Genomic DNA, 18,746 nt, shown 5'->3' with positions numbered 1-18,746 from the left:
CTTTTTCTTTCTCTTTAAAGGTGAGGACAGGTGAACAGGATCTTTAAGCCCCTTGATAAACAAGCAACTTTTGAAACAAAGCCCTGAGCAAATAAGAAGAGAGGTTTCAGAGAACATCTTTGGTCATGAATATTTTGAGAGGTGTTTAGGTCTAAGGCCGAGGCCCGGTGGTGTGGTTAGACCTCTTTCCGTGTCTCCGCCGGGACATATGGCCAGTGTACTCGGTTCCCATGTCTGAGTCTAGATTAAACCCTGAACCAGAGGTGTGTTAATCCCAAACAGCACCTCACATTGACAGAACTGGGGCTCTTTGATCAGACAAAGAGAAAGAGAGACTGAGTGGAGGAGGGGACAGAGAAGAGAAGAATGGGACAGAAAATAATGGCCTCAAGTCTTAATAATTCAAGGTAAAATCATGGGAATTTATATGAGGTAATTGTACTAGAACTAGGCATGAAGTCCAAACTGAATTCTTGTTTGAAAGCCGTTCCTTTTGAGTTTATTTGTACAATATTTTATCATTTCACCATTGCAAACCATTATTATTAAGATTTTTGTTGAGTTGAGCGTTTGTGGTCTGAAAAGCAATGAATATAATAAATATACTAGCGTACAAAAGTTTGAGGTCTTTTTCTATTAACATTTTTATTCGGCAAGGATGCATTGCATTGATCAAAAGTCAAATCAAAAGTGACAGTTGAGACTTTAACATTGTTACAAAATATATATTTTTCAAATACGTGCTGTTCATTTGAATAATTCTATTCATTAAAGTATCCTGATAAAAGTTGTCAAAAAATAAATAAAGAAATAACAATAATAATAATAATAATAATAATAATAAAAAAATATATATATATATATATATATATGTATATGTATTAAGCAGCACAACTCTTTTCAACATAATAAGAAAAAGAATTAATGAGCACCAAATGCAGTATATTAGAATGATTTCTGAAAGATCATGTGACACTGAAAACTGGCGTAATGATTCTGAAAATTCTGTTTTGCCATCACCAGAATAAATGTAATTTTAAAATATATTAGAATTAATAATAATAATAAAAAAAACATTCCTTTAAACAGTAATAATATTTCACAATATTACTGTTTCTACTGCACTGAAAAAAATAGTAAATTGCTCAGAAATTGCTAACAATCAGGTTTTAATGTTCTTGAATGGATGTGTATGCCAGTTAGTTTGTGTATGAAAGAAAATCTACAGGCAAGAGTCTGTTAAAAAAAATCTATGCCTCTCTGAAATATGTGTCAATAATAGAGTGAATTGTCAGTGTGGAGTGATTGTTTTATAAGGCAGCAGAAATGAAGAGGGCTGTTGATTCAATAGCAGGAAACAGAGCCCTCAGTGAGTACAGACACGTCTATGAGGTCTGGCGTGAGAAACTTCTGTTCACTAAACACACACACACACACACACACTTACACACACATTTACTAACACCCACCAGCTTATATGATATACTGTATAGAGCGGGCGCTGGCGTTTGTAAATTTAATGTGTCTGGCTTCAAGTGTCACCCGCTCCCAAATATTTTTAGCTGTACAAAACACCTCGTTTAGTGGCATGATATTTTAAACTGGTGTGTCTTAGCATATTATTTGAATGTGTTATCCTAATTATGAACACACTGGACTCTGTTATTCTTCTCGTTATTTCCCTGTAGCGGTTAATGAACCCGAAAGTCTCGCACATTGACAGAAAACGTCTTATTTCCGCGTTGAAGAATAAACTGGATTAGTTACAAACCAAGACTGAAAGTGTGATGCTGGTTTTCCACTAGAGGGCAGCAAAGTCCAGAACATCACTGCTGACACGTACACGACCCTACCACTCTCTCTTTCCAAAAAACCAGACCAAACTGGATGAAATCGATTTATATTTGATGTGTCTACGTGCGCGTGTTTTCATATGTATATGTGCAAATTTTAAATGTACATGTCAGGAACCATAAACGTGTTTCTGTTAATATCCTGCCTTGTCAGCTCCACTTTTACTCTCTCACAGTCACCCTGTTGAGTCTCTCTCTTAGCTTTAACATGAAAGGGGAAAGTGTGATACACACACACACACACACACACACATATGTGCTCTGGTTGGAGTCCATTAAAGTCATCGCCCCCTCTAGTAAATGTCCAGTGTGACAGCGAGGTCACAGAAGGTCAAATCTTCTCAATGCAGCTCATCTTGTCACAGAAGCAAACTTCTGCCTCTGACCCCCCGACAGCTTTGAACTCTGAACTCATCTTCTTAGAACTCTGCCTCTCTTCCTTCTTTTTCTTTCTTTATGAGCGAGTAAACAAAGCCATTCTCTAATCATTGTCCGACTGACAGGACAGGAGGTAGAAAGATATTATCATCTACTTAAAAGAGCTTTATTCATCTGTCATACGACCAAAAACATGGAGCTAAAGTGCAGTCAGCATAGTTGCATCATACTGGAATCTGTTTTTTTGTAAGATTTACACAAGGACAGTTTTCAAATGTTAATAATAATTGATAATGCTATATATATATATATATATATATATATATATATATATATATATATATATATATATTTATTTATTTCAATACAATGTTACCAGGGAATCTGTCTAATTATTTAGGGTCAACTGGCTAGGCCTCACACAAATTAACCAAGTTTTTTATTTATTAAAATTTTTTCTCGAAAGCCAGAGCCACATTTAAACTCAGTGTGCCTCATCTGTGAATCATGAGCAGCATTTCTGTGTATAATAATTGAACGTAATATTTTACATAAGAATTGTTTTACAAACACTAAAATACATTCTGCGCGTGTTTCAAGAATGAGGCACAACATCACCGTGATTTCAAAATAAAGATACGTAAACACAGCCAGCAGCAAAGCATTTTATCACTAATCAAACTATCATTAATAATCTTCAAAAAAAAAAATGAATGTGAAAAAAAGCATTAAAAGGAGGATTAACTTGAAATTTGCTACAAATAAAAACAGCCATCACTTTTATTTTCTGTCGAAGAACTTGATTCAGTTTTCCATGTAATAGACAAGAGAGGAAAACGGCTCTTTCAGGTTTGTGAGTAAAAGGACATGGGAGAAGCAAAGATGGAAGAGTTTCATGCAGACGCCCCTCTGAGCGGACCGGAAAAAAAAACAGTTTCCTGACACATCCAGGAAACATTGTATGGAAAAGAAAAGGTGGGAAAATGTGGCTGTCCAGTGACCCATCATATATACATTTTACTATTTTAAATTGAGAGTGACAGTCTGAGAGGTGACAGCAAACAACAGAGTGAAGATGGGGTTGTGGAATTAGGAAATGACCCCTGCAAGACTCCGTTCTCGAGTTGCCTGCACATAAGAGCCAGCATGCAATGCATGAGAGAATATGCAACACCTGCCGCCAGGCCACATGCTGACCTCAGGGCTTCCTTGAATGCAAATTGTGGTCCTTGTAGCAACAGGTTTAGTGACATATTCTGTTTACATCAAATATTTACTTTGTATTCGTGTTCTTTGGCATTTTGTACAAAATGTACAAAATACTATTACACTAGTAGATTACTATTATTATCATATAATTAATATTATATATTATATAAACATATAAATACATTTAAATGTTAAATAAATCCTGGTTTCTGTGAGTTTTCTATTAAATAAACTAAATTAAACCATTAAAATATACACATAAACAAAAGGTTTTTTATTTATTAAATGTATGTGAATATTTTGTCTTGTTAGTGTGTGTTCAAGGCTCTAAAACAATGTAGAAGTTACTGAGATCACATGAGAGATGTCTGATGACCAGTATCCTACAGACCAGTTTATCTGACATCGCACTTTACACATCAAAGATATAAAAAATTGCTCATAAATATCTGATAAACACCTCTCATTTTTAAATTTTAAAGCTTTGATCTTAACCATCAGTGGTTTAAAGACAAGGACGATCTATATGTTTCCCTCAAAGTTGGGGTCCAGTCAACAAAATCAGGTCAGCAAAGATGCGTCTAAGCGTTCACACAGAAAACATTAACTCTGCGCTTATTGATTATTGATTGTGTTAAATATTTCTCTTTGAGTCTCATCTCATCCATATTTGAGGGTCGCAACCATCCATTGATCTACTTTCTCGCATGCTCGTCTCGGCACTTCTCAATTCGTTATCATTATCTGACTGTTTGACACAAGCAAAGAAGACAATGCTGCAGATCTGCAATGAACGACCTGGGAGAATGTCAAGCATTGGTTGCTGATACACTATCATGTGTTACAAGTACAGTGGGCAAACAAAGAATTCTCTTGCCCCCATAATGAGAGCTTTTAGGGTCTCACACACACGCAGGTGGTGTGTGAACAGAGAAGAGCTGTCTCTCGCATGCCTGATTGTTATTGTGGGCCCTGCTGGTGCACCGTTGGGCTTCTGCATTAATGCCACAGCGACAGGAAGTTAGATATTGTGTGAAACTCTGTTTGCTTTTGAGTTACTGCAGAGAGAAAATAACACAGGCGTTTTCTCACTCACTCAATGGGCTTTTAGCGGATTAAAGGACATTCTCTGCTTATCACAAACGGCAAAGCTATGAGAGCTATGCGTTTAAGTGTGTAATTTATTATTGTGCGTCTGAATACCTGGAGAGAATGACTCTCTTCACTTTAAGGTCAGGCCAAGTCTGATTTTAGGTATGTGTGTGTTCGAGACTTTCTCAAGAAGGTCAGCCATGAGAACCAAACTAATGCTGTAGCGAACACAACAGGAACCAAGCAGATCCGGGCAGAAGGATTAGATATGTTGGTTGTTAATGTCACCTATTTTGTATAATAATGGCATGCAATGTGTACTACCATATATTGCCATTTATAAAAACAGTTCACCCAAGATTTTTAAAATGTTTTTTGAAAGAAGTGTTTTATGGTCACAAAGGCTGCATGTATTTAATCAAAAACACAGAAAAAAAATAGCAATATTGTGAAATATTATTACAACTGAAAATAACTTTTTCTTTTTTAATATATTTAAAAATGTCATTTATTCCTGTGATGCAAAGTTGAATTTTCAGCAGCCATACTTTAGTCATTACTGATCCTTCAGAAATCATTCTAATATGCCAACTTGGAATTCTCAATATTGGAAATGGTTGTGTTGCTTAATAGTTTTTATGTAAACCATCAACTATGTTGTTTTTTCGGGTTCTTTGGTGAATAGAAAATAACATTTAATTAACATTATAAAATCAATTTCCTGCCCCTTTTGATCAATTTAATGCATCGTTGCTGAATAAAAGTATTAATATCTTAAAAAATGTTTGACATCAGTATATATTTTTATGAAAATAGATAATAGCTTTGTGTGAAAAAAATAGTATATTAATATTTTACCAATTTGAATGTTATTATTAAATAAAATCTTGCATTTCTGTGTCTCTGACTCAAACCTGCAATGCATTTTTATTTTAAGTTCAACTCTTCCTTTTACAGAAATATTCCTTGAATCAATGTGACATTATCAACTTGCAGCTAAACAGTATTCAGCAGACTAAGCTGAAATGTGAATTTTCTAGTATCATTGCATGTATCATATGAAATTTCTCAGATTTATCGATTTTCCAGAGATATTTGGAAATGCCTTATACGTTTAAGTGATACTAAGGAATTTAGTTTGGGTTTAAACATGAAATATTTTGTCTAAATATGATAAAAGCTTTTACAAAATGTTGTTGATAGAGCATAACGTGTTCTGAACCTTAAGCATTCCTCAAATTGCCTAGACCTCCCTGTTTCTTACAGTGCTTTATTGCTTTTCACACCTGCATCCCTCCGGCAACAGAGTGTGTAAGACTATTTGCCTTTTTCACCGATTCACACAGAAACTGTGTCTTTAAGTTATAACAACACATGATTGCACACTTCAGATTCCCTCTCCCCGTCTCTCATAAAAGAAAGGAGAGATGTTGTAGGGCTAACCCCATCATTAAACATCTCAGAGCCCGTCCTGACCCTAAACAAAGCCCTGGAATGTTGTCCCACCGGCAGGAATGCTCAGGAACGAGGGGGAGGGAAGTAAAAGAACGAGAGAATGAAATTGTGAATCTCTTTTCTTCTGACCCTCCAGCCAAGCAAAGAGGGTGTGAAATAAAAGGAGAGAAGGAATCGAGGGTCAGAGCAATAGGCCGCTTGTCTGCACGTGAGAAGTGCATTGTAGCGACACGGCTCCTGGCTAGCATTGCTAATCACAGGAATGAGCGGAATGAGACGAACTGCTCGACATGAAAGAACATACACATGGCCCACAGTTCATTTAGACCCATCAGGCAACCCTGGGGGAACCGCAAACACATCAGTATATCTACATATCTCAAATGAAACCATATTAAGCTATTGTGTTACATTATTTGACGACCCACATGTCGAAGTAACTAAATGTCTGCTACAGCATGAACTTTGTTTGACACATTTGTCCACCCTTGAACTGTTCCAGCGACATTACTAAAGCCAATTAGCTTTTTTAAAATCAAAAATTTAATAAACAAATTAAGAATTAACTGAACGGCGCCCCCTGGAGTCACATATTTCAGTAGCATAAGTGGCACAGTTTACAAAACATGTATTAAGCTAACAAACACAGTCTGGGGCGGCTTTAAGCACGAGAAACACTGCATGATTTTCAGCTGTCCTAGACGAAAGACTGGCATCGATGTTTCTGATTTGCCACATTTGTTTTTTTTTTCTGCGTCACTTTTGTCTGGGACAGCTGAAAATCGTGCAGCATGTCTCGGGATTCAGTTAATGAATACTGTTAAAACTGTATATGCCAGAACTAAACTACCCCAAACACTGACTGTATATGTGTAAGTCAGTGTGTAATTGTCCATCTGCAATCCCATCATGCCATTATGGGTGAGTGTGTGTCTGAAATAATCATAGAGAACGTAGAAATAAATCAGTTATTACATATATATATGATCAATAAGTCATGGCGACATGTTTTTCCTTTACTTCCATGACATTACTTTTCCATTTATAATATAATGAAACAATAAAATAATACAATAAAATTTAATAAAGTAAGTTTAATATAATTTAAGTTGAAATGCCTTGTAGAGCCAAATTAATTAAATTTAAGGCAGCAAATTAATTTGAAGTAGATTTTAAGGCAGCAACTAGACTCTTGAAAATGAATTATAGGCAGACTTTTTATTTATTTTTTTAAGTAATTTAAAATATATACTTCATTTGCTGCATCATTTTCAATTCTGAAAAACCTAGACAAGTATAGCCTATATAATTGAGAAATACAGACTATGAGGGGGAAAAGTCTCAGATTGCAAGATAATGTACGAAATCATATACTGGTATACAATACAGCTCAAAACTTTGAGGTCAGTAAGATTTTTTTTATGAATAATTTTATTGAGACATTAAACTGACCAAAAGTGACAGTAAATATTTTATATTTATATTTTATATACTTTATATTGCAACAAAATTAATGCTGTTCATTTGGATTTTCTATTGAGGAAAAAATGATGTATCAAAAGTTTCCTGAACAACAAAGCATCATATTAGAATGATTTCTAAAAGATCATATGACACTGAATACTGAAGTATCTGCTAAATTCAGCTTTAATGTCACAGGAATAAATGACATTTTAAAATAGAAAACTACTTTCTTGAAATTGTCACGCTATTTTATAATATTACTGCTTGTCCTGCATATTTAATCAAATAAATGCAGTCTTGGTGAGCAGAAGAGACCTTTCAAAAACAAACAAAAAAATCTTTCTGAACGGTAGTATATTAGGTTACAGTAATAATAAATACTGCAACTGCAAGATATGTATATATATATATATAAATATATATATATATATATATATATATATATATGTGTGTGTGTGTGTGTGTGTGTGTGTGTGTGTGTGTTTGTTTGTGTGAAATATATAGCAGTGTTTGTTTGTTTTTTCCTCTGAGGTGAAAACAGGCTCATTAAAAGCTAATCAACTTTGAGTTGCAGTACACAATGTTTGGCAATGACTTTGTGAATATTGTGTTACCAATAATTGCTTATTAGCACAAATATATCTGGCAATCTTAAAAAAAAAACACTTGTGTGTGAGGTTCTTCATCTGTGAGGCCTGGGGGAAGGGTTGTGTTTCATGACAACAAAGTGAAGTTTATCACTCCACCTGCCTTACATCAGCCCTCAGGAAACTGTGTGTGTGTGAGGATTGTGATCTATGTCTAATCTGATTTCACTATTAAAACGCGCATTCTCTCATACTCGTGTCATGACCTCGCAAATATTTACAACCAGCACAATACGCTCCATCTGTTGCATGTGCATTTGATCTGATATCCCTCTATCAGAACTTGCAAGCTGAAGTTTAAGAAATCTCTCTTTTGTGAGAAGATCTCAGGAATTGTTTCTGGGTGTGTAAAGTTTATACTCTGAAACAAATGCAGACATAAACAATGAATGTTGTATGCATTTGACATATTCAGAAATCACATAAATATGTGTTACAATGTCAAAAAGAGTGCCAAAGACACAAATCAAGAAGAAAAGGGATGCTGTTTAAAAAAAAGGAGTCCATTGTTTCTGTATTTTCTTCTGTAACTGCCAGTTTAGACAAACTCTGATCTGAAATAACGTCATCCCATTCGTTTCATTGTTTTAAACGTTTTTAACTCACACACACGTTGCCAAACTCATATTTGTGTATGATTTGAACTATATGATGCTATTTGATACAGACGTAAGATGCTGAAGTGGTGTAACTGCATATTCATAAGCCAAATCAAACACGTGGCATTATATTAATGACTGTTTTCGTTCAACACCTGCTCTGTGTGTTTATCCACCATATTTGTCTAATTTTCCTTCCTCCTGCCGGCAAGGCTCATGTAGCTCTCTTTCATCCCTCGTTCACATGAGAGAGAGGAAAGCTAGAGCTTTCAATCACACGCTACACAGGAGAAAAATAACAAGAGTCAGGATATACCGTCGCTCCCAGACATAAGCTAATTCATTACAGAGAAACAAAACATAGCGTTAGCGTGATTTCACGAACACTCAGTTTCTCACACTAATGCAGACACAAGGAGACCGAGACGTAACAAAGAACAAGAAAAGAACGGATGAACGTACGTACGAGACAGGCTAATTCACATATTAGCCTAGCATATGACCAATTATAGTGTTTGAATAGTGAGGGAATTGAAAGAGACAAACTATATATAGATGGGTGAGTAGAAGAAAGAAAGAGGGAACAAGGGAAAGTGAGCTGATTGAGAGGAGGTGGGGGACGAAGAAAAAAAGAGTTGAAAGACTAAAGGAAGAAAGAGGGGCTCAAGAAACTAGCGCGGTAAGAGTGCTGATCCTAGATTAGGTCATGTCATCCTTATTAGCTAGAGAAAAAGAGAAAAGAAAACAAGGGTGAGTGGACGACGGAACAAAAAAGAAAAAGAGTAATCAGTTCTCAGGGTTTAATCCCAGTGAACAAGTGAGAGGTAATGTCATAATGGCAGTGGGATGAATGCCACAGAGGTCGGTCGTAATTTTCAGAAAGAGTCTGAACACTTTGCCAGGGTGTTTAAACACGTGTGTCTGCACGCTTGTGAGTATGATAATGTTTAACCTGAGGTGAAAGTTACCGGTAGCAGCACTGTTTTGACCTATTTAAGATAACCAGTGCAGCAGATAACACACACACACACACACACACATACTCACAGTTGATAACATCTTGGGATGGTATTAGAGACAATGAAGGTAGATTTGTGGGTGAGAGGGGAGGTCGAGGGGCAGTTTGGCAGGGGAGGGGTGTTGTCTTTGTTTGTATGTGTATGTGTGTTATCTTTGTAAGAAAAAGGCCTTTGTCTTTGTCTTGCCTGTGCTTACACTGAACTCTCATGTGGACAATTATATTGGAAAGACATCACAGTGATCAATATAGTATTCACAATACTTACTATATAAGAATTTCATATTTGAGTTTCTTTAATTACAGATTACATGTTAAATTTATAAAAATTCCTTCAACATATTATTCTTTTAGGTATACTGTTGCTGTGATATTTTTCCACTATCCCAAATTTCCAATCATAAAATATAAACATCCATCATATAAGTGTGAATTAACATCTTTAAATAAACTATTTCATCATTTCCATTATGTCAGTAAACAGAATACTTAATTTAGGATGTAGTTAAATGGACAGTGTGGAATGTTTCAGGAAATCTGCATTCATTTCAATCCAAATATTTAGAGAGAATAAAAACTAATGAGATGATATTTGAAACCCAAAGGTAAAGCAGAGGATGCGGGGTGGGAGCCACCACAAAAACAAAAAACAACAAATAAAACATTTTTTTTATTATTATTATTAAGTTACTCTGAGATTTCCCATGTTGGACACTCTTATTAAAAGAAATAATAATAAAAAATTGTGAGACTGTAAAAAATGTTTTAAGAGAGTTTATTTCCTAAAATTCCAAGTGCTATAGTTGTTGAAACACCCGTATATACACCCAATATACACTGAACTGGGAAAAGCCTGGGAATCCATGCTTGTGAGTAGGTGTGTGTGTGTGTATAGTGGCTCTTTGTGTTTTTGTCCCAGGCTGAAAGCTGCAGAGGCAGATCTCCACTGATAACAGGAGCCAGCACAGGAAACAACCCAATAGCAGGAGACTGAGACAGACCTCGTAAGCAAAGAACTTTAAGAGAAGGACATTATTACGTAAAAAATAAATTGGCTTGTGAATACCATCTAGCTAATAATAATAATAAACATTAATATTTGTGTTAATTTGAAAATAAGAACCATTTTGGAGAATTTAACAGAATGAGAAGATTTTCAATTTTAAATCTCATTTTATTAGCACTTGCTGTTTAAATTATTGACATATGCATATGTAATTCCATCTAGCAAATGTACTACTTATGCACTGAGTTTTGCATTGTCTTAATAAGCTTGACATAAATAAATATTTAAAACGTGTCCCCATTCCCTTAGTCTCTCATGAGAGTCAAACACATCAATTTGCACTCAGAAAAGCACGAACAGAGAACTGAAGTGTGCAGAGAGAGAAAACGGCTCCTTTATTTGAACTTCTAAGCAGTTTCACCGCAAATTGAAGCGTGAAGACGACAGCACAATTAGCAGGCGCAGAAGGAGGGATGGGAATGAGCTTGTGAAAAGCCGAGCTATAGAAAGGCAAAAGGATACAACTTATTTGGCGCACTCTTAGCCTCTCGAATCCCACCACCAAACTCTACGTGAGCGCAGACCTCGCGAAACATTTCAATCCAATAAAAACTAATGAGACGGCATTCGAATCCCAAAGGCAGAGCGGAGGAGGACAGGGGGAAAAAGAGACGACAGAAAGAGAGGAAGGTCCTGGAGTGAGGGTCTGCCCCCTGCAGATCATGCCATTCTACCTCTCTGCCCCTTTTTCTCGCCCGCTTTTCTCTTCCATTGAGCTCAGCGGACCTCGCCGTCTCTCAATTGGATCTTTTCTTTCCTTCTCTCTTTCTTTGCGAGCCTAATCCGCCGAGGAGCTGAGAAATACACTCATTAGTGAGAGGGAGAGAAAGAGAGTGGAGAACATATGGCTTTGACTTGCGATCATTCTAAAAATCTCTTGTCTTTCGCAGGTTAAATAGTTTGTCTGTTTATCGGCCTTCTCAGAGAGAGGAGCAGATCTGAGATCACAGAGAGGAAACTGTTTAAAAATGAAACATGCTTAAAGGAGAGCAACAACAGTGATCCCAGAGCACTTCAAAACAAAGTCTTCCCGAGGGAAAGAAAAGCATTTGTGATTTTCTGTCTCGCAGAAGGAGAAAGGAGGGGGGGGGCAAGGAAAAGTGACAGAGAGTAATGTGTATGCCACCTGTAAATGCTTCTATGACCACTGACATTATCAGGTTTCACATGAAGTCTCCGGCTGATCCGGCGGATCCTTTGAACGAGGGAAAAAAAGTGTCTGCCCAAGGGTCTGTTTTTTTTTCTTTCTCCCTTTCTTCTCCTTCACTTTAACTATTTTCAAACAAGGTGAGAGAGTCAGTGTTAACGCATCTGAACTCCAGTGCTGTCAAAGGTTAACACACACACACACACACCTGAAGGAAAAGCTTTTAGCACAGGTATAGGGGAGGCGTTCCCATGAGGCCTTTCTGCAGCAGCTGCTGGTTAACAGTGTTGTGACATGTGAGGACAAAAGAGGAGTCTCAACTTCAACCTGAAGACAACAAAACCAGAGGGATGGATTACAGACAGGACCAAGATAAATGTTTCACTTCTGAAGGAGCTTTCCTGCTAATGCTGGTACGTTGTCAATCAAGTACAATTTTGTAAATAAGCAAATTAATAAATAAAATAAAATATTACTCCAATTAATTCATTATTGTTGTAGCTTTGAATAAGTATCCCATGATCCTCTTTGGTGGGTGTGCCTTAAGAGCAGTGTTCCACACCAGTGGACGTTCACTCTACCACGCAGGGGCTGATGGGTAAATGACTTCCTCTGCTAATCCCTTTAGAGACAGAAACAAGAATTCCACCTTCATTCTTCTTCTTCTTTCTTTTTGACTACTTCTACTTGTAATTCCAGTCTAGTCTGAGTGTAATTCCAGTTCATTTCCTTTCCTTCACATGCAAACACTATATTAAATTTTGCAGATGTGTTCAAATTATTTTCCATTTCTGAGCATGCCGCAATGAAATGAACAATATTTACAGATACATATGAGACAACCACATTAGTTCAATTTCACAGACTGAACCCTATAGGACATCCACTGTGATTAAACCTTAAAAATTCATGTCATGCAGCGCTCAATTTATTGCACTTTACCATCTCTACAAGCACCTTTCTTTCCACTCCCTGCAGCCCCGAGCCTGGAAGAGTCCTAACTGAGTGTTAAAATATTAACAGGATGTGGCTCATTAAAATGCTGTTATGTGTTTCACTCATAGAGACCTTTTGTTCAGCAGGACACCAGCAATACCACCAGACCTCCAACCCCTCCACTGCTGCATCCTCTGCCCAGCGAGGGGCCTTCACCTCAGGCACGGACAGCAGCGACCATCCCCCCCGGAGCCTGGACAGAGACACACAGAGAGAGGGAATAAAGATGGATAGATGAGTCTATCCCTGTGTGTGTGTGTCCATAATGTATTCTGATACCTCCCTCCGTCTTCTCTCCTTTCCTTCCTTGATTTCGTTCTCTTTCACTCCTGTCGTTGATCCCCTGTGCTCTAAGTGTATCCCGTCTCTCCAGGAGTCCTTGATATGGGGATTAACTCCAAAGTGTCAATCAATTCTGTTTTTCTATCTCTCCTTCCTTCAGCACACAAGTATTTAATTGACACAGAGAGAGCCAGCCAGTGTTTTGAGTCTTGTTTCATCCCTGCTCTCTGCTTCAGGTCATAGGTTTTAGAGATGGAGAGAGGGCGAAGAAAGAATGAAAAGTGAACCTTGAGGAGAGGATTTAAAAGTGCAATTTCCTTGTGCACTGTAATATTAGAAATACATGAGGGAACTCCATTCTGCTTGGCCAGCTCTTCTAAAACCTGTATTTGATGAATGATTGAAGATTTAGGACTCAGCTGAACAATTTTTTGGATGTTAAAAGACATCCTATCCCAACTTAATATGTAGAGACAACTGTAAAAGCAATTTGTAGGCTGTTTTCCCCAGAGTTTAGTTTAACATCTAGTAGCACCTCAGCTTTAAGAATATTTTCAGATGTCACTAGTTTGAGGTCAATAATTTATTATTATTATTATTATTTATTTATTTAAGAAATTAATAGTTTTATTCAGCAAGGATGCATTTAATTATTGTAAAGTGGCAGTAAAAATTTTACAAAATGATTTCTGAAGGATAATGTGACACCGAAGACTGGAGTAATGGCTGCTGAAAATTCACTTTTGCATCACAGAAATAAATCACATTTAAAAATATGTGAAAATAGAAAACATTTCATTTAAATTGTAATAATATTTTAAAATATTGCTTTTTTATGTAATTTTTAATACAGCTTTGCGAACAAAAGAAACTTCTTTCATTAAAAACTCCAACCCCAAACTTTTGTACCATATACAATAATGTTTTTTAGCAAGTTAGGCCCCGTCCACACGAAGACGTGTTTGGCTGTATACACTTAAATTTAGTATCATATAGGTGTTTCGTCCACACGGATCCAGCGTTTTGGGAGAGTGAAACCGATATTTTTTTTAAACCGGGTCCCAAACTGAAAAAATCTGAAAACGCTGATCTGAAAAAAATCTGAAAAAAAAAAAAAAGATCCGATAGGGAAAGCACTGGCTTCATGTGGATGTAGCCTTACACTCCCAGAAAACACACACACAAGGAGTGGAGTATATTACTGATTAATTTAATCAATGGCGATGCCCTTCTGCATGCTCTTCTCTATCTCTCCATCTGTCCTTCTATTCTTTTCCTCCACTTCACACCTGGAAATCTCTTCTCTCTCTGTCTCACCTGCTAATGTAAAGCGATAATTCAGACACACACAGGAAGTTTTACACTTGTCATACACAAGTAACGGACTTACACCACGGCGCTAGAGGTGAGGTGATGGCAGCGACCCACACACGAAAATCCCAGCTCCAACGACTCCCAGGATTCGGTGACCAACGGGAGAAACCGGAACTGTAGGGCCGAGCTGAGAGACAATGGGAGAGCAATCAGTCCCAAATAAACACACGTCAGTGCCCACTCTTTCGTAAACGATCAGAATTACCACTTCCCTTAGTATGAGTAAATAGCGCGCGTTGATTATTCTCGTGGGCCTCTCGCTGTCAGGAGTCAATCGCGTTTCGTTGTCACTGCGTGGAGTCGAATATCCAACACATCGGCACAAAGGCAGTCGAGCTTGTCTCGTTACGGTCTCTCTCACGGTCCAGGAACGCACCCAAAGGACTGCATGCTGGTTCTTATATTCAGTGGATCTACCAATCGCGTTGTACCACTGGCTCATCAGTAACATTGAACACACCTGCAACCACAGACTTGCAAATACACATGTACACCTGGTAGACATTAACCCACCCTCACAAGGTGTCAGACAGTCAGTGTTATCCTCCCGTTACATTTTCCCCCAGCCTTTAATAATGGTCGCCCCGAACATAGTCCATAAGAGTCAATCGGCCAATGCCATGGAGTGTCCAGACAGTTAGAGTATGTAGCGCGCAGGTGTTTTGCCACGGGTAGCACACAGGGGATATCAACGAGAGTCCTGAACGTCGATGACTGCAACAAACTCTAGGGCTGGGTCGTGACTCATAACTACGGGAGGTAATACTACAGGGTCAAGCTCAGGGGCTTCATGAGTTTGTGTGGCTGATGCATAAGGAAGGGAAGTACTAGCAGCCAAGTCCACTGGTTCACAGCGAAGACTTGGGGGGTCAGTCTGGTGTTGGGGGGCAAGAGGGAGTGAAACTAGAGGAGTAAAGAGCCAGTGGTATTGTCCGAGGCTGCGTCGGTTGGGGCACTGACTTCCACTAGAACAATCCTCTTCATTGCGGCTGGTCGCTTGTTGGTCCCCAGGACAAGGCCGCAAGTTATTGCGGTGAATTGTTCGAATGGGACCCTCTTTCGTCTCGGGCCGAATGCTAAAGACGGGTTGATCCCTGCGTGGCTGGGCCACAACTACAAAGGGTGTAGGAAGCCATTGTGGAGCTAGTTTTCCTTTGGCTCTACGGCGGAAGTTCCTTAACAGTACCCTTTCCCCCGGTAAAAGTGGCAGGGTTCTAGCATGCCTGTCGTAGCTAGTTTGGTTCCACTGCTGACGACGTTCAACACTGTTGCGTACAGTGGCATAAGCTTGAAGGAGAGTTCGATGGTGGTCCCTAACCCAACCTTCCACATCAACCCGATACTGTGGCGGTGTGACTTCATGGAGCACATCCACGGGCAGTCTGGCATGGCGGCCAAAAAGCACATAATGAGGAGTCATCCCAGTGCTTGAGTGAGTAGTGTTGTTGTAGGCTTGCAAAAGGGCCGGCAACTGACTGGGCCATTTAGCGTGCAAGTCTGCATCCATGGTGCTCAGGAGGGAAAGGAGAGTACGGTTGAACCGTTCACAAGCTCCATTCCCCTGTGGGTGGTATGGCGTAGTGCGACTTTTCTTACAACCATACACAGCACAAAGCTGGTACATCAGGTCTGACTCAAAAGCTCCCCCTTGGTCGCTAAGAATACGCTCTGGGCAGCCAAATGGGAGAATGAGTGCTGTCCATAAAGCCTTGGCAGTAGTGGGAGCAGATTGATCTCTGGTGGGCACTGCCAATGCGTAGCGGGAGAATAAATCCGTAATCACAAGGATATATTGAAAAGTGTCAGAAGGCCTCCCAAGGGACAGATAGTCTAATGCCACAACTTCAAAGGGGTAACTGGCAGAAATGGGGCACAAGGGTGCTTTTTGTGATCCTCCCCGTTTGCCCACCACGCAATTAAGACATTCGGCCGCCCACGTTCTAGCATTTGTGCTCATCCCCACCCAGTAAAATCTCCTTCGCAGTAGCGAGACCATTTTGTCACCACCTGCATGACCTGCAGCTTTGTGATATTCTTCCCACACTTGTCGTGCTTGAGCCATTGGCACAATGATTTGTCGCACTGGAGCTCCAGTGTCTGGCTCAGTGACAAGTCTAACAAGGGCCCCATTATGAAATTCCAGCCGGTCCCACTCCCTCAGCAAGCAACGGAGCTGTAGAGACAAAACAGAAAGGCAATTAGTTATTGGAGGCTCACCTTGTGTCTTCCAGATGCGTAGCTGCTGCAGGTCAGGGTCCAACTTCTGCTGGCGCTCCCATCGTCCTACCCTCTCGGGTGACTGCGGGGATGTGGTGCTCTGTGCTGCATGTACCACGATGGCTGCTGTCTCTCCTGGTATTCGAGAAAGCACATCAACATTCCTATTAGCAGTCCCTGGTCGGTAGCGGATTTCGTAGGAATAATTGGCTAGCTGGGCCACCCATCTCTGCTCCGTCGCCCCCAATTTTGCAGTCTCCAGATGGACTAAAGGGTTGTTGTCAGTGTATACCGTAACTTGAGCTCCCCACAAATAGTCTTTAAATTTCTCAGTGATGGCCCACTTCAAGGCCAGTAGCTCTAACTTGAAGGAGCTATAGTTTTGGTCACTGCGCTCTGGCGGATGGAGGCTACGGCTGGCATAGGCTATAACCCTCTCCCTGCCTTCTTGGACTTGGGCAAGGACAGCTCCAAGGCCATTCAGACTTGCATCCGTGTATAGTCTAAATGGAAGTTGAAAATCAGCATAGGCCAGTATCGGGGCACTGAGGAGGGCCTGTTTAAGTGACTCAAAAGTGACCTAGCACTCGGGGGTCCATTGGATGGTTGAAGAGGGGCGATGGGCATTTCCCTGCAGGAGCTGGTTGAGGGGGGCCGCTACCTTTGAGAAAGCAGGGATAAATCTCCGGTAATATCCTGCGAACCCCAAAAATGAACGCACCTGTTTCACTGTTGTTGGTGTAGCCCAGTCGCGGACGACTGCAGTTTTCTCTGGGTCTGTTGCTACCCCCTGGCCGCTGACTACATGTCCCAGATAGGTCACCTTTTTCTGGAACAGATGGCATTTACGAGGTTGTAGCTTCAGGCCATGCTCCTGGAGGCAACGAAAAACCTGCTCAAGATGCTGTAAGTGGGTGTTAAAGTTGGGCGAATATACAATGATGTCATCAAGGTAGATGAGAAGAGAATCATAAACCTGAGCACCCAGGCAGCGTTGCATTAGCCTCTGAAACGTGGCTGGAGCATTACAGAGGCCAAAAGGCATGCGTTCGAACTGGTATAGACCGAAGGGAGTGGTAAAGGCAGTCTTCTCTTGGTCTGCAGGTGACACTTCCACCTGCCAGTACCCGCTTGCCAGATCCAGAGTCGAATACCACTGAGCCCTGGTGAGGCTGGTAAGAGACTCTTCTATACATGGCAATGGGAAAGAGTCTTTATGAGTCACTGCGTTAAGCCTCCGATAATCTACGCAGAACCTCCATGTCCCATCCTTTTTCTTTGCCAGAACAACCGGGGCAGCCCATGGACTTGAACTCTCTTTTACAATGTCATTCTCTAACATACCTTGTAGTAGCGCCCTCAAGTCGGGGTAAAGGTTAGGAGGAACCGGTCGGTATCTTTCTCGAATCGGTGGAGCTGTGCCTGTGGGGATCTGGTGTGTGACAACCGCAGTCTTCCCAAAGTCGTCTTCATGGGCCGCAAACACGTGGGACCACTTCCGCAGTAGGGCTGCCAGCTGGGCTTGCTGGCCCCTAGTCAGGTCCTCACCGCACAACGCAAGGGCTGGGTGATCCTCAGTCTGCGTCTGTTCTACGTGCATAACATCAACTTCAACCAACTGGGGTTCGATGTTTCGTAGCACGAGTCTGGAACGTCCCTTTATGTCTCTTGGGTCTATCTGGGTCACCGAAGCAAGGGGGCGCCGTTGTGGCAACTCTAGGGGGAATGGGTTTGGGTTGCAGACACGGAGGGGAACCTTCCCACCTTGCACCCAGCTCAATGATCTACCAACACACCACTCCTGCCCGTGGTGCTCCAAATCTTCAACTAAGACCGCACAATTAGGCTGGTTGGTAGCTTGTGGGACGTGGGCCCAGACGATCATCTCACTTCCCGGGGGTAACACTACAGGTGGTTGTCGCTGGAGTTTAGCCACACCTTGGAGCTCT

At 40.1% G+C, this 18,746-nt stretch overlaps 1 long non-coding RNA gene across 1 annotated transcript; it reads right to left on the bottom strand.

Annotated features, from left to right (window-relative positions):
* Window positions 1-10,874: 10,874 nt before the first annotated feature.
* Window positions 10,875-14,288, bottom strand: LOC132094709 (uncharacterized). Its single transcript, XR_009422379.1, has 5 exons — window positions 14,116-14,288; window positions 13,204-13,579; window positions 12,997-13,117; window positions 12,137-12,255; window positions 10,875-12,053 (listed from the first exon to the last, which is right to left on the bottom strand). It is a non-coding gene; the product is annotated as an uncharacterized LOC132094709 (long non-coding RNA).
* Window positions 14,289-18,746: the final 4,458 nt, after the last annotated feature.

This window comes from Carassius carassius, chromosome 19, assembly GCF_963082965.1.
Source record: "Carassius carassius chromosome 19, fCarCar2.1, whole genome shotgun sequence".
Classification (NCBI taxonomy): Eukaryota; Metazoa; Chordata; class Actinopteri; order Cypriniformes; family Cyprinidae; genus Carassius; species Carassius carassius.
This window is presented reverse-complemented; position numbering and strand designations above follow the sequence as displayed.